At 33.0% G+C, this 14,788-nt stretch overlaps 1 long non-coding RNA gene across 1 annotated transcript in view; it reads left to right on the forward strand.

Annotated features, from left to right (window-relative positions):
- LOC112531532 overlaps window positions 1-14,533 on the forward strand; it is a 55,000-nt gene extending 40,467 nt beyond the window's left edge. Inside the window, exon 4 of the long non-coding RNA XR_005841994.1 lies at window positions 10,138-14,533. This is a non-coding gene — a long non-coding RNA (uncharacterized LOC112531532). The remainder of the gene's footprint in view (window positions 1-10,137) is intronic.
- The last annotated feature ends 255 nt before the right edge of the window (window positions 14,534-14,788 follow it).

The raw sequence follows: 14,788 nt of genomic DNA on the forward strand, positions 1-14,788 counted from the left end.
GGTTATTTAATAGAGCAACAATGTTAACAAAATACACTGAACTGTATTTTTTTTTCTTTTCATCCACTACAGTGCAGTTGAGATTACGTTTAATTAAAGAGACTGATCAGGAGAAGAATTCAAATTCAATATAAGTCTATTTGTAAGAGCAGTTGAACACCTATTAAGTGCAATGCTACAATTAGTGAAGGATTATAACTGCAGCTGTTTTTTTTTTTCTTCTTTCTTTTCTTTTTTTAATTTATGTTTTTATTATTGTTATTTTTATTTTTCCTCTTCTCTTGTTTTTGTTTCATTTGGTTTATTTTTTAGTCTTAGCTTTTAACCTTATGTAAGTTGGGAAGTCTACCCTTAAAACATCTGGGCTTCTTACTGAAACAATGGCATAGTTTCTGCAGTAATCTTGTATAATTTCTGTTGAATAGTAGGGTACATTTAAGCAGTTCTAATAGGATGAGCAATATTATTTTAAAAAGCTTTGATCATTACTTATCTTCCAGCTGATTATAGGAATCTTGTTGGAAGCTTTCAAAGAATTTTTAATTTTGAATCTCTTTATGTCTTCAGTCTAGTGATGACATTAATTTCCCCTATTGCTTGTGAAAGGAAGCATAGTTTTGTTTCAGACATTTATTGTTCTGTGTGTCATGTCTTTTGTGCATGCAGATGGGGCTGATTAATTCCGTGGTCTTACTTTTCAGAAAAAAAAAATCAAGGAGTGGCATAACTACATCTGCTAAAATTGTTACTTATAATGCATACATATATGCTTATATATATGAGGCACACACACACACACATATATGTATATATGCCTCAAACAAAATAGCTTACATGACTCTGTGTATAAGATCTGTTTGGAATTTTTCTCAGATTATTGAGTTGTCATGATCTTCTGTGACAGATGGTCTTTTGCTAGGTTGAAATTTCTTTCTATGCAGAGATATGCCACAGGCCACCTGATCTTTTCGATCAAACTTAGACATTCATAATAAGGTATACATGATATGTTACTATGATCATTATATTTATATATATATATATATATATATATAAAATGAAAAAAAAATATATATATACACATTGAAATCCACCTGAGGGTGAATTGTAGCATCTCTGTGTTAGCAGTTTTCTTTCCATTTGATGGTGACTGAAGAAGATCTAAAGTTAAAAATCAATGATAAAGGAAGGCTTATTCATAAATTATGTCATTAAAAATTATTAACATCACTATTTAAATAAACAAAGGCTAACATCTATATTATATAAGTTTCATCTATTTAGACTACTGAATTAAGCATAATGCTGAATACATGCAATTCAGTTATAGAATAATTTCTTACATAAAATTCATCTTAGAATCACAGAGTTACCAAGGTTGGAAAAGGCCTTGAAGAACATCTAGTCCAACTATCTACCTACTACCCACCAAGATTTCCCACTAAACCATATCCCTAGTACAATATCTAAATGTTTCCTGAATAACACCAGGGTAGGTGACCACACCACCTCCCTGGGCAGCGCTTTCCAGTGCCTGACTACTCTTTTGGAGAAGAAATTCTCCTAACATCCAACCTGGATCTTCCTCCGGCACAACTTGAGTCCATTCTTTCTAGTCCTATAGCTAGTTATGCGGGAGAAGAAGCTGATTCCCACTGTGCCATAACCTCCTTCCAGGTCACTGTAGAGATCTATAAGGTCTCCCCTGAGCTTCCTCTTCTCCAGACTAAACAGTCCCAGTTCCCTCAGCCACTCCTCGTAAAGGTCATAAGATCATAAGACCTTGTGCAAGTATATGCATTTTTTTAAATAAATGTTCGTAAGTATTTTCCTGAAAGAAGTATAGATAAGGCAGTCACTACTTCTTTCTCTGACTACTGGGATAGACTCTGAATCTTAATTTAATTCCCTGTAAGGTACTGCAAGACATTCTACTACTCAGAAAATAATAATTATAATAGCAATAGTAGTAATAATAGTAAAAATCTCCTACACAGTATAAGTTTAGAGGAAAAAGAAATCTCTGACTCCCAAGTTTAAATTAACAACATCAAATTAGTGAGGTGGATTAAAGGGAAAAAAAAATAAAAAGAGCAACCAAGCAACAAAAACAAAAACAAACACCGAAAGCAAAGAAACAAAACCCAAATGAATATTTATACATATTTTGGTACATACACAGGAGTAGCAGGCTCATTTTGTCTATTAAAAAAAATAATAATACTTCTAAGTAAAGAAAGAATAAAACAGTACCAGAACGTAGAATGTATTGATAACAAATAATTTCTCTGACTCATGCTTTCAGTACTTTTTTTTATCCATGGCTGAAGAACTTTAACTTTGTACTGAGTAAGGCAAATTCTGAAATGTTTAATGACTTCATTTTATTTATTTAATTATTTGTCAGTAAAAGAAATAAAGTTAAAAGCAGCCTGGACACAGGGTAGAAAGTACTAGAAAAAACTGGCCATATCAGTCCTTTCTAGGAAAAGTTTCCCTCCTGGTCAAGGCAATTAAACCTCCCAGTTTTTAATTAATAACAAAGGTAGACTATGCCCAGTTCATTCTTTTAACTTAGTTTGCTGATAAAAAGTAAGTTAATAGTTGTCTAGGTACATTAGAGTCAAGGAGTGAGATAAAAACCACAATATGTAGCATTTCTTAGCAGAGAAGACAGTATAGATGATGTTTCATTAATAATACTCTATACTGTCTCTGTTGTTTTTTCCTGTGTTTAGATATTACATTGGGAAAAATAAAAAAGTCGTGTGTTCACTGAAATTTTGAGTCTAAGTATCAAGTAAAAAGGTAATTTCAAATGGTATTCTTGTAGAGGTAATATATTTAAAGTTGATTTAGTTTGTAACTCTGCATAACATTTTCAAATTAAAATATCAGTCTATGCACCTATATTAATAAATGAAGCACAAATTACTTAAATATGCGATAACTCTAACTCATGGCATTAGTTGTGACTTTCAGCACATTTATGCATTTGGAAAGGAAGATTTATGATATACTGTAACTGATAGTTTGTACTATACATATTTTAAATGTTTCTAAATTTCAGCCAATGCTGAAACAGTAGTAGAAACAGCGCGTTGTAGAAATACTTCAACACAACATAGTGTAGTTGTTAAGGTAGTTTTGGTGGTGTCTGTGTAAATGTCTTCAAATATTGTCAGTCTCCAGCTATTAACAAAACTACATCCTATGCTGCAGCATTTGCTGCATTTTACAATGTTTATCGTCTTTTGTAGAGAAAATCATGTTGCATACATTATACTGTTTCTCATATGTTCCCATTGCTATAGATCTGTGTGTCATGCGTAGCTTCTTGCTGTGTGTCATCCTTCTCGCAATTTTATGTAAGTCATTTTGCTGCTTCCACAGAACACTTTTTCTCATTAGATCAAAGAATGATTACAAAACAGTGAAATATACCTTTGACATACATTGATTCTCTGCTTGTATCAACTTTTAAATAGCTTATTTACTTCAATTCTGAGAGTATGTTCAGTGCATTAGTGCTTCATAGGTTCTCTGACAATAACTATGAATAAAAATATGTCCTTGGATAGACTCTTAGACATTCTTAAAGCTAAGCAATAGAACAAGTAGGAAAGGAATATGACAGTATCAGCAAATATAGCACCAAAATACTTTTTGCATAAGCTAAACTCAATTGAATGTCAACCTTGTAAAAATGTATGAGTTCACCCAAGTTGACCTACTGTCAATATCATTCAAAGAAGACAAATAGACTTCTGGATTATATATGTTTCTCTTGAAGGTCCTCAGCATTTTCATGTTACCTGTCTTTTCCTTGACCTTTCTGTGCTTTAGTTATCAAACTTTGAAAGTAATGATAGATCATTTATTTCACTTTCCTTCCTTCATGTACCAGATCATCCTATCTCAGAAGTTCTGATTTTGATAAGAAATCATCATAAATTTCTAAATGAATTAGAATTCAGGCGTTAAGTATAAAATGGGATAAACATTTTAAGCATCACATTTCTCAGATAATATGTGCCAACACATTGTGTAATTATAGCAATTGAAAACTACATCAGAAACTTGGAATGCTAGATAATATGTCTATATGTGATATATATTAAAAGAATCAAAAGATATATATTATTATAAATTAATATTATTAAACATAGAGTATCATAGACTCATCAAATAAAACTAATAAGCTCTTTTTGCTGTAAGTTTGACAGAGATTGTATTGTTAAACTTTTATTGTAATATATGCATTATTTTTATAAGATTATAAGTGAAATGCATCAAAATAAAGTGACTGAGTGCGATACTGAAAGTTACAAAAATTATTCAGTATTTTCCTCTGTCCCCGAGTATCCCCAGTAAACAAAGTAATGATTATTCTGTTGCCGCAAAGGCCTATTAAATGGTATAAACAGTGCTTGAACCAGAACATTCTCTTATCCATAGACAAAAGTGATGGTATTCAGACGATTCATTATTAATTGCTAGTCTTTAAACTACTCCTGGATGTTATTTCTGAGCATGCTGCCTTGATAAATCAGACTAGGTCAGGAATTGTGCCACAAATTTAACAGTGAAGTACACTATATGAGAGTGTTTGAGAATGTATAAATCTTTATCTACTAAAGGGAAAAAAAAAAAAAAAAAAGCAAGCAAAAATGATAGAACTTCAGCATTTCAATGAAACCACCTACAATTAGGAAGGCTGAACTCTAGGTATTTAGTAGCACATAATATATTTTCACGTTAATATTTTTCTTTTGAATATTTTCATGTGTGTGGATATTTGTCCATGCAAATATCTGTACAGATTGACTCACATAATAGTAAAATTGCTCTTCTATTTTAATATGTTCTTTGAATTATGAAATCATGGTACAATCTAAACGTAACACATATAAATGACATAAATAAATCTATGAACTTTATTCTTCATTATGTGATAAAATATGAGGTTTTATTTCAGCTCATCAGTAGCTATTAGAAATTATATAGCTGCGAGTTTGTAAGAAGTGTTTACATTACACATTTTATGGTAAATATCTATTTATGAATTTCTCCAAAGAAGAATGTCAAGGTCACAAAAGCTTTAGCAGTTTTGGTATTCTAAATGCTGCTTGATTTATCATTCTGTTCCTGATTATAATAGTTGTCATTCTTTCTTTCTTTCTGAGTTTTGTGATTGGTTTTCCTTCCTTTGTATGCCTTTAATGCTACTACTCTTCTATTGTGTGAAGTTTCACTGCAAATGTTGATCTGCTATGGCAACTAGTAAATAAAGACAAAATAAACCTGTGTTAGAATAAAGGTAAAGAATTAAAATATGTTGTCATATGTGGTATTCTAATAGAATTATCAAGTTTGAATCCAAGACTTTCATGATGTCCCCATATATTCCATAACTGTGTGGTATCCTTAGATACTCAAATACTCTGTGAGAGAACAAAACAAAACAGAACAAAATCCAAGAAAGCAATAACCAGCCAAATAAACACACACACACACACACAAAAGAAAAAAAAGCAAAAAAAAAAAAAAGCAGGATGCTTTCCAGAAGATTGATCATATTTCCTTTCTATACTTTACCTAAAGAAATTCTGCTCCTTCTGTAATAACATGACAAAAAACTTTTATTAAGGTTTATTTTATTTTATTTTATTTTATTTTATTTTATTTTATTTTATTTTAACACATAATAATTACACATCTTTACACTATGGTTTGAAAAAACGTATATATACATTCCTTCAAGTTTTTAGTATCTTTACTTTCTTTGGATGGATCAATAAATGTATTAGTTGTGTTCAAATCTACGTTCAGAGCACATACATGGGTAGAAATTAAGACTCACAAAGATGTATTTCTTCAAGCTTTTTGTTGTCATTGCTACCAACAAGAAGATTCCACATGAGCTAGATTTAACTTAGAAACAGCTGAATTCAAGTTAATGGCTATAACTGTATCTCAAGAGTAGTCTTAATTGCACAAGGCCCAACATATAAATTTGACTCGGGTTCATTGCCATTTTTAATACTTTTTCTACTTTTTAAGTTTTAATTAACAATGAAAAGGAAAACTATCTTTTACAGTTATTCAACCTCTATTTTGAGAACACTCACTTTGAACTATCTCAGAGCAGTCATATATAGCATTTAACCATGTTAAGAATGCTAACATAGAAAAATTAATGGGAAATTAATTCAGGGAAAAAAAATATACGAATAGTTTTTTATCAAAGCGGAAAAAATGTGTAGTTATTTATTTATGCATAATTAAGCCTGCTCCCGGGACTGTATAGTAAATCTACATCTTTCTAAAACTTTTTAGCTCCAGGATAAAATAGGCTGTGTTACACGTAAACCTACGTTTCCCTGTGTAACTACTTTCCTGTTTGAGTATTAGTAAGTTTAATTTGAATGGTCTTTGACTCTCATGTACTATATTTTTGCTTCCCCTACAGATTAATATTAGGCTAATGCTAACTTCTATATACAAATTTGTTTGACAATTACAATTTCTCATCAGCCTGTGGGTTGTGTATTGTTTTGAATATATTAACTACTGTATTAACTGTATTAATATATTAACTTCAAATGTATGAACAGTACAGAAAAAGAAGTGTGTATATTACAAGATGCTGCTAACAAATTCTAAAATGCTATCTGGTGATTTAAGATTTGCAAAACTGCTTAAAGAATCATCATGTGTGCTGTTAGCCTCGGAATATATAGGGCTACTACAAAGATCAGGAGGCAGTCTGAAGCTGTTCTGTGTTCGCCCTAGGTGCACCTCACTATTTTTTTAAATTATTACTTTATTTTCACATTTGTGTATAAAATCCATTCTAGTTGTATCTTTCTCTAAATAATGTATATGAAATACATCCATTGATATTCTGACAACTCATGTTCTGAATATAGTGGAACGTGTTTAAATGATATTTGTTATTTTGTAAAACCAAATGACACTAGTAAGTTTATTTTGAATAAACTGCATATATTACCAAAGTAGAAAGTGATAAAGAAAGACACCCACTCCAGCAGCTCAATGTCCTTCTTGTGTTGGGCACCCCAGAACTGGATTCAGTACTCCAGGTGGGGTCTCATGAGAGCAGAGTAGAAGGGCAGAATCACCTCTCTCGACCTGCTGGTCACGTTTCTCTTGATGTAGCTCAGTATGCGGTTGGCCTTCTGGGATGAAAGCCCACATTGCCAGCTTATGTTGACACTCCCAAATCCTTCTACTCAGGGTTGCTCTCAAGACATTCCCGGCCCAACCTGTATCTATGCTTGAGGTTGCCCCAGCCCAGGTGCAGGACCTTGCATGTTGCCTTACGGAACTTCATGAGGTTGGCATAGGCTCACCTCTCAAGCCTGCCCAGCTCCCTTTGGATAGCATCATTTCCCTCTAGCGTGTCAACTGCACCACACAGATTGGTGTTGTCTGCAAGCTTGCTGAGGGCGCACTCGATCCCACTGTCCATGTTATCTGCAAAGATGTTTAACAGTACCAGTCCCAGCACCAGTCCCTGAGGAATTCCTCTTGTCACCAGTGCCCACTTGAACATTGAGCTATTGACCACAACTCTCTAAGTGTAACCATCCAGCCAACTCCTTATCCAGGTTGTGGTCCATTCATCACATTCATTTTTCTCCAATTTAGTGACCAGGATGTCATGTGGGACAGTATCAAATGCTTTCCACAAGTCCAGGTAGAAGACATCAGTTGTTCTTCCTTTATCCACTATTGCTGTAACTCCATCATAAAAGGCCATTACATTTGTCAGGCATGACAAACCTTGGTGAAGCTATGCTAGATACCACCTATCACCTTGCCTTTATTTCCCATTTGTTTAGGGGCTTTCATCTGGTTGTTCCCTTACTTTTACAAGTCATGATTATTTTAAAGATAGCTTATAGAGACGGGCTGTTGTCCCATCTTATTGGGCAAAGAGACAATATTTTATAAAAGTCATTGAGTTCCTTTACGAGAAAAGAAGCTGTATTAATGTTTTTAATAAATAATGAACTGGTAATTAATTTTTCAGTTCACCATCTGATACTCAGCAATTGTTCAACAACATATTTGTTATTCGAGATCTGTCACTGGAAGTGTCAGATTGCCCATAGCTTGTCATATTTCAGTCTCAACCATCGAGATACCTATACAAGTTTGGAGCTGTTTTCTTTCCACTACTTTCCACTACTGCACAGTATAAAAGAAAATAATGTCTTACACAATGGAAGAAAACTGCTAGCCAGGAACTTAAAGAAAATGGCTGCCCACTCTCATTTTCCCACTCTCTACTCATGCAGTCTATCACCAGAGCCTAGGAACACTAACATAACAGTAGTCCTTCTTTATAATATTCTAGCCTCAAAACTTAGGATCTTTAAGTTGTAAGATTACACTTAGCTCAATCACAACGGAAAGAGGCACAAAATAATGCTTATTTGCCTGATCACTACTTGTGCATGTGAGATAGGCATGTGTCTGGACTGAGCTAACAGCTGTGTATTGTTTAGCAGCTGGGTAAACACGCAGCATTTTACCATGTTCTTTTATCCCCTCTTCACCTTTCTATTGGACTGCAAAATGCAATAATGGCACATGAGTATATTGTTTATTTTAAAAAAAGAAAAAAAAAACACAATAAGAGTCGAGCGGTTAGGTATATGACCTGTGATCTAGAGCTGAAGAAAATAAATAAATAAAATTAAACACTGATTTCTAAGTGGACTGTAAGGTCCAGCATCCAGGACTCAGCCAACACAGATACTTTTACTTGTATTTATCACTTCAATTTGTTTTTCATGTTAATAATTTACATAACTGTTTTTGTTTGTGCATTGTTAGTGTTATCAGCAAATAAGTTAGTGGATTTTTTGTTTGTTTTTGTTTTGTTTTGTTTTTTTGTAGTTGATGCCTTAAAACAATGAAATGTTACTCACCATAAGAGATAAACAGTAAGGACCTAATTCTCCTATCACAACAGGTTTCAGGCCAAGGTAAATCCCTTACCTTTAGAGGGCTTATAATGGTTTATATTACTATTACAGTTCAGTTCTGCTGGTGCTTCTAAACATGAGTGTGTTTAGAAAATACACATTCTTACAAATTATGATCAGGACTACCCTCAGGTGTCAAGAGTAAAAATTCTTTTCAGAATTAGTCTTTGAGAAGTAACATTCTGTTTTTTTTACAGTGAGTAACTTTATGGGGAACATGATTAAAAGCTGGAAGTATTCTATTTACTGGATTCTTACACAAATGTTTTGCTTTTCTTGTACACATTTTAACTCACAGCTGTGTATGGTTCTTCATAATTTTAATTTTTTATCAATAGCTTTATAGTTATTACCATTACCAATTATTTGTAATTTTAAGTATCTTCATGCAGAAATACAGACATAAAAGGTAAGCTAAGCAAATACAGGAAATTGTCTTATCTATTACATATACCATATACCATTGTTTTCAGTCATGTCAAAAACTGAAATGAAGTTTTGAGATAAATAATCTAAGAAAAATTATTTGAGTGGCAACAGAGTGACTTTAAATATAATTAATTTTAAATGTTATTGGAAAAAATGATAAATATTTCAGAAATCACAGAGGATTCTTTTTGCTTGATAGCCTGCAAGTTGAAGTATAGAAGCGGACTCCAGATTTTAAAATATAGTGGGTTAGTAACACCTAGTAAATATCTTACTAATTTAAGAATATGCTTAGAACAATTTTATTGTTATTTATGTAATATTTTTTCCCTTCATTTCCTTTGTTATCTGTATTTCTGGTTTGTCTGCAAAAGCAACAGCTGTAAGAGTGAGAAGGAAACTACATTTTCATGTTATATCAATTCTGGGAATTTCTGTTGTAAATACAGTTCTTGACACTGCTTTGTACAATGGTGAGACACTCTTCAGTTTGAACATCATCTACCAGGTGCTGAAGTAAAACTAGATGCATAATCTTCTTATTGGTTTTTGAAAGCTACCTATATGATTTTTTACTGTTTATAAGGTGACCATGCTCATCAGCTAATGAATCAATGATCCTGATCCTCTTTGATCCTCCTTTTGTTGTTAACATATTTTGAAGAAGACTTTTTATTGTCTCCTACAGCTTCAACTCTGACTGAGCTTTTGCTGCACAATTTTTCTCCCTACAAAGGCAAACAGCACCTTTGTAGTCTTCCCATGTTGCCCGACCTCACTTCCAGTAACCTTCTGCCTAAGATCCAGAAGAAGATATCTATTCAGGCAAGCCTTCCTTCCGCCCTGCCTGCTTGACACTGACATTTTGGAGTTGTTAACTGCAATTTTCCTGCACTCTTAGGAGATGGTACCTAAATTGTGCACAGTGCAGATGGACAGCAGTGTCTCCAAAACCAGTTTTCCAGAGGACCTTACAAACTAGTTCCACTGAGCAGCATGAAATCTACTCTAGTATTAAATGTGGAGGTTGGTGGCTCTGCCTGTGGCAGGGAGGTTGGAGATTTATGATCCTTGAGGTCCCTTCCAACCTGGGCCATTCTGTGATTCTGTGATACTCTCCTCATATCCAGAGTTAAGATTTTGGTGGCAATTTTCCTCCTATCACTGAAGTTTGTAAATTTGACAACTTCATGGCCAAAATGGGCACCAATCATCACTTCACCCACAGAACCTTCTCTGTTCACAAGTAACAGGTCTAGGAGCGCACCTTTCCTCATGAACTCCTTTTGTATCTGTACCAGGAAGTTGTCATCGAGGTTTTTTAGGAATCTCCTGGACCTATTTGTATCAGCTGGTGGTGTTCCCACTTAATATCTGGCAAATAGAAATCCCATGTAAGGACAAGGGCAATTGATCTAGAGGTTTGTCTTAGTTTCTTAAAGAATAATTCACTGGCATTGTCATTCTGGCTGGGTGGTCTATAGTAGACGCCGCAACGACATCCCTTTTATTTGCTTGTCCCTTAATCCTTACCCAGAAGCTCTCAGCCATGTGGTCACCAACTGACAGCTCATTACAGTCCAGCCCATCCATTACATCCAGTGCCACCCCCCCCACCTTGCCTACTTTGCCTGACAAAATGTTTTGTGTTTCTGATAGATACAGTGTCAGAAAGAAATGGAGGAGACTTGAATATCTACAATTTCTGTTACCCTAATAATACTGAATTTCTCTGAGTATTTGAATAAATTACGATCCATTAGGCAGATATTTTCCTTGCCTTGTACTTTTTTTTTTTTTTCTGTTTATACTTTACTATAGATAAATGAGTGTATTGATGTTTCTTGGGGAAACTTAGATGCCCTGATAAATAATTACCTTTTACAGACATTTGATTCATTTTCATTTCTTTCCAGTAGAGATGAAAGCTATTCAGCGCACAATAACTGGGGAGAAAAACAGGCCTGACCTTTAAGGAGCAGTGCATGACTTCTTCAATAAGCACAGACAAACCCACGCTAAAATTAACTGTCTAGATGGGATCATTTTTATCATCTTGAAGAGATCTGCCTGTAATGATATGGTTGTGATTGGTTTCTGTAATGTGCAGGCCAATCTTATCAATACAATCTATTGATCAATTAAGAACTTGCCAAATGTCCTCCACCAGGCAGTTACTATATTTGCTGTATGTTTTTTTATGCATTTACAACTAAAGTGAAGCGGGGTATTGTTAAAAGTTGAGCAGAAATTACTGCATATAGTCCTTCATCATTCAGTACATTGGGATGAAACTTTAGCACCTCATCTGTATTAGTGTAGAGAAAATATCAGACACTGACAAACCTGATATAAGAAAATTATTGGATTCTAGGTTAGTCATCTGGTTTTATAGTGATTATACAATTATGGGCAACAGTTTGTCAGACTGTAGTGTTTTAAAGCTATGTTGTTTTTGATATATTTAATTTTAATACATTTTAAAATTAAATTAAATTGCATTCTAGGCATTTTAAAATATTTTGATTTAGAAACTATTTTTACCTTCTCTACCATTTGCATTTTCCATTCCATCAAACTATTAGAAAAAATACTGCATTCGTATACATGTCTATTTAATATTGTTTCAGCATTTATAGGATGATTTTTTTGAGGGTATATGCTTCTAAGTTGTATTCAACACATTTATGAAGTGTGCTTTTGGAAAGTTTGTCTTACTGCCATTCATGTTTTGACAGATATTTTCCCTGGAGAGGCTGTTTAGCCCGTGCTATTTTGTATGTTGTAGGTTCAATTTCTCTGCAAGGAAACACTTCTTCACTGGCTAGATATGAAATAAATATATGTTACTAAGTAGATAAAATCCCTACCACTTAGTGTATACCTAGATCTTATTATCATTGAGATGTCAATACTTTGGAATCAAAATAATTGTAACTTAAGCCACAGAACCTTTCATACTTCCACTTTTGTTTGCAAAAGTTTGAATATTTCTGATCCTGTAAAAATAATTAAATCAATATTGCACATTCGTATAATTCCATGTTAATATCAAGAATTTGGTCATGAGATAGGGACAAATATAATTAACACCTGCTGTTATTGCTGCAATAGAAGTAGGTCAGCAACAGGTGGTAGTATTGAATATTGGCTTTTATATTTTGCTCTCATTATTGTTGTTGCTCGTATTCCTTCAGAAGTATTCAGAATGTTAGGATTTTTAAATATGTTTCTTATATTCTATTCAGGAAAAAAAAAACCAAAAACACTTTATGAACTGTTTGTTTGAATTTTTGATTAGTGATGAATTGTATCACTTTGCTCTAGACTCTGAAGAATCAGCCATTTAACTTTTCAAAATGTAATTGTAACTCCTATGCCTGCAGTTCCAGGGTATCCTCATAGACCAAATTGCCAGGCCTATTCTGAGTGGGTTCTTCTGTCTTGATGAATTAGATAGAATAAGTAACACAGATGCAGACAACTATAATCAGTAAAGTTACTTTTTAGAACTATTAGCAGATTTTTATTTCATTTTCTCCTATCATGTGTTAAAAAAAAAAAATGAAGAAAATAAGATAGCCGTTAATCTCGTTTTTTTTTTTGTTTGTTTGTTTGTTTGTTTACTCCTCGCTCTCGGTTTCCTCACTAATATAAATGTTATTGATACACTAAAGTCGAGACATAAAAAAAAAAAATCAAACTCGATTTTTTTTCTGGAAAAAATCAACAAAATAACTACAAAAAATCCTTAATCATTAAAAAAAAAAAAAAAAGAAAAAAAAGTATGAAAATACAAAGGATATTTTGAGATGTCTATTTTTCAATTCTGACACAGAATGAAAGGACATTGTAGAAATAGTCAAATTTTCTGTGGAATAAAAAAATCTATGCAGTAGCATGATATTTTGGACAGATTTGGAATGCAAATAAACAGGTTCTTATGCAACTCTACTCTCCAAATGTAGAGTGCTACTCGTACTATTAACCCAATTTTTATTTAATTTTGAAAATTTTACTTATTTCCTTCTTCCATCACTACCCATGTGGTTCAGATAGGAGAATCATCTTTTTGCGTGCTACCAGTATCTCCATCCTACAGGTTACTTTTCTTAAAAGAAGTAATACTGAGTATTTTTTTTATTATTATTAATATGTTTACTAACTGAAGAAGATGAAGACAAACATTGCTTATGTGTAGCTTTTCAGGCTATTGTTTTAATAGCACTATTTATTTATTGAAACAAAAAAAAAAATTGTTTTCTCAAGGTGAGGAAACTGCTTAGGGTATAAGAAAAAAAGAAACAGACTAAATAGAACATCACCTCTTAATGATGTGATAAGAATGCATGAATAATATGGCATGAGTACTTAGTGGTATTCAGAATTTGGTGTGACATATCACTGAGTGGCCATAGATGATGTGTGTGTCACACACAAGCATCTGTATCTGAAAATAGGTATAGAAAGCTTGATCCTGGAGAACAGTGATGAACACTTCTCTGTACTTCCAGATGTTTTTGTTAGTCTACATTGTGACAGAACTAGGATTCATGATGGTCCAGGATGTTAGTCTCTAAAATGCACTTGCAAAATTTCTGGTCAGTGCAATTTAAAATGGCTGTTAAACTATATATGGTGCAGAAAATTGGATTAATAATGTAACTCTCCAGAAATTCACTGCTATTTGGAATTGCTGGACATAGTTATATGTAATGAAGTGCAGGTTATGTTAAAGTAAAGGATTATTAAAGGTGAAAGGCAACAGACTTCTCAAAAACGTAGACAAATAGTGACTTCAGGCTTCTAAATTACTTCATATTATTAAATCCATTCTAAATAAAAGATATCATTCACAGAACCTAATGTCTGTGATTTCACAGTGGAGACCAAAAGAGTATCACTTTCACAGTCTTTGTCTATACCTCATGCTTAGTTAGTAGCAGCTAACTCTTATTTCCTCACTGTATGTTTTCACTAGAACTCTTGAGATATTTCTCTTCAATCATGAAAATGCTATCATTTTGCTACCAACAAACAATGCAAATCATACAATTTTTATTATATACATGCTATCTTTTACACAGAACTTCCTTCCAGACATAATTTAAATACCACATATTAATGGGTTCCTCTTTGTTGCCATTTCATCATATTTAAATGAGAAAAATTAAGTTGCATGAAAAAATAAGTACGATTTTTTTTTTTTCTCTTGGGAATCTTTTCTGTTTTAATTAATTTCATATTAATGTTATCAAATTATATTCATTTTCCTATTAAATTTGATTTTACTAAGTATTCATTTTGAACATTTCTTCTTTTAGAATAAATCATCCTGG

Source organism: Gallus gallus, chromosome 1, assembly GCF_016699485.2.
Source record: "Gallus gallus isolate bGalGal1 chromosome 1, bGalGal1.mat.broiler.GRCg7b, whole genome shotgun sequence".
Taxonomy (NCBI): Eukaryota; Metazoa; Chordata; class Aves; order Galliformes; family Phasianidae; genus Gallus; species Gallus gallus.